Source organism: Lactuca saligna, chromosome 5, assembly GCF_052625555.1.
Source record: "Lactuca saligna cultivar CGN05327 chromosome 5, ASM5262555v1, whole genome shotgun sequence".
Taxonomy (NCBI): Eukaryota; Viridiplantae; Streptophyta; class Magnoliopsida; order Asterales; family Asteraceae; genus Lactuca; species Lactuca saligna.
Window position 1 is genome coordinate 145,549,655 of NC_136421.1, and position 2,181 is coordinate 145,551,835.

At 33.1% G+C, this 2,181-nt stretch overlaps 1 long non-coding RNA gene across 1 annotated transcript; it reads right to left on the reverse strand.

Annotated features, from left to right (window-relative positions):
• Positions 1-280: 280 nt before the first annotated feature.
• LOC144998029 (uncharacterized) lies at positions 281-1,105 on the reverse strand. Its single transcript, XR_013660079.1, has 2 exons — positions 868-1,105; positions 281-770 (listed from the first exon to the last, which is right to left on the reverse strand). It is a non-coding gene; the product is annotated as an uncharacterized LOC144998029 (long non-coding RNA).
• Between the last annotated feature and the right edge of the window lie 1,076 nt (positions 1,106-2,181).

A 2,181-nucleotide genomic window follows, 5' to 3' on the forward strand; every position in this document is an offset into this window, starting at 1 on the left:
TTGTTTTAGAGGGTACTTTGTTTTGGTATGTTAAGTTTATTGGTTGTTAAGGATCTAGAATCATTCGATTTAGATTTCATTAACATTAGGACGAAGGCTCTTGAGGTGCTTCAGAGAGAAGATGATCTCAAAGAAATTGTGCAAGTATCGGTTGGTGGGGAAAGTTCCAGTAACAAATACCAAAATTTCAAATAAGCATTTTGTCGAACACCTAGTGTGCTTCCTCTTTTTCTTCAAATATCTCTAATAACAGACTTACCAATTCAAGTCATAAGAAACGGAGAAAAAAAATGAATTTATTAAATGAAGACTTCCATTAACAAATACGCATCCTCAGAGCTAAATAATTTCGACAGTTGTAAAACATATAACCAAAAATAATTACATCCTCATTTGCACATCCTTCCTCTTCCATCTGTCTCTCAGTGAATTCTGAAAATCAACATCAAGTCTGGAGGTTCTAAAATCAATGACTACACTTGGCCAACAACAATTCTTGGTTTCGTTTTAAGGTACGAATATTTAGAGCTTGTATATGCGTATTTGAGGGTTGCTTATCATCAGATATAGTTCCCCCCAGGTTAGTCGGTAGCTGCCATCAATTAGGCCTCCAATATAAATTTCCAGGTACTCTTCTCCTACATTTAAATGATCGAGATTTGCATGCTCATCATCATATACATTTTCTGTATCTCCACCAACGAGTTTTGTAGTTTCAACATGAGCAGGTATGTTATCGAGACCTGCTAGACTGAGTCGATGTCATTTACCTGAAATGGAAAATAGGTGTGTAACAATCAGCATTAAAAAAATTATTCAATTTTGTACGGGTCAGAGTGGGCATCTGGCAGATCATGACTGGCTCACCGTTTCTATCAGAATCAGAATAAGAATCAGGAGCAAGAAAGATTGTTATTTTAAGCTTAGACATTTCAAGTAGGCTTGCTTTTTATGAAATTGTTATTTACAGCAAGAAGATCCCTAACTTTGTATAGAAAGAATAGGAATTAGGAGCCATGTAATCAGAATCCAAATCTAGAATCATATTATGGTCGGCTTTGGCATTTCAATCGACCACAATAACAAAAAATTTGGAGTAGCTTGAGGTTATCACGGCGATTACTATACAAGATAACTATACTCACCAAAAAATATTAATTTTGTCGTTTGTAACTTTATATTCAATGATTTGCGGTCCTCCAAAGCCGGGATATCAAAGCAAAATGTTTTCACCTTGTAATTAATTTTTATATATTTTTTATATAAGCAATCATAATTTTTTTTAGTTAACTAGAACAATAAAAAAAAGTTAATCTAAAATATACATTCATACCAAAAGTTGTACCAGTATAATATGTACCTGGTACAAATCTAACCCTCGACCAATAACCCTCCATAAGTCTGGTCCACGATCGACCCCTTTGTGTAGTGTGGTCCGTACAAATGCTCCCTCCAAGTGCTAACTGAATCTTCCAAAAACATATTTGGTAGACATGAATGTAGTCTCAAACTCTTTGTCAGCTAATTCAATATTATGTTGATCCTTTCGGCTATTCCATTCAAATATAGGCATTTATGGAATTCTCTATAACATTTTAATCCAATTTTTCAACACAGTATTAAAAAAGGATAAATTACATGAATGGTCCCTATGGCTTTATTGTTTTTTTTCTATTTTGTTATAAGTCCCATACAACTTAAAATGACAATTTTTCCCTTATTGTTTTTTCAAATAAGTATATATATATATATATATATATATATATATATATATATATATATATATATATATATATATATATTCATTTATTATTATATTAATTAGTGTAAATTGTTTTAATATCAATAAAATGAGAAAATATCTTAAACGTAGTTGTTCCCCTCTTCATCGTTTTCTCTAACCCCTCGAAGCCACAGGCCGCACCTTCACCACCAGCACCATTTATGTTAATCACTTCTAGTTCTTTGATACCTTGTATGTCAGCAATAACATGTCATCAGCAGCCACTCCCACCTCTGACGACTTTATCGCCCCTCCAACTGTTGTCTCCTTTTTTTACCTCCGTTTCTTACATGTATCCTTTCATCTCTTTTTTTAGTCTACATTGGTCTTGTCAGATTCTCCGACAACCTCTCCGAAAACTGTATCATTTTAGATATACATAAATACAAAACCGAGAT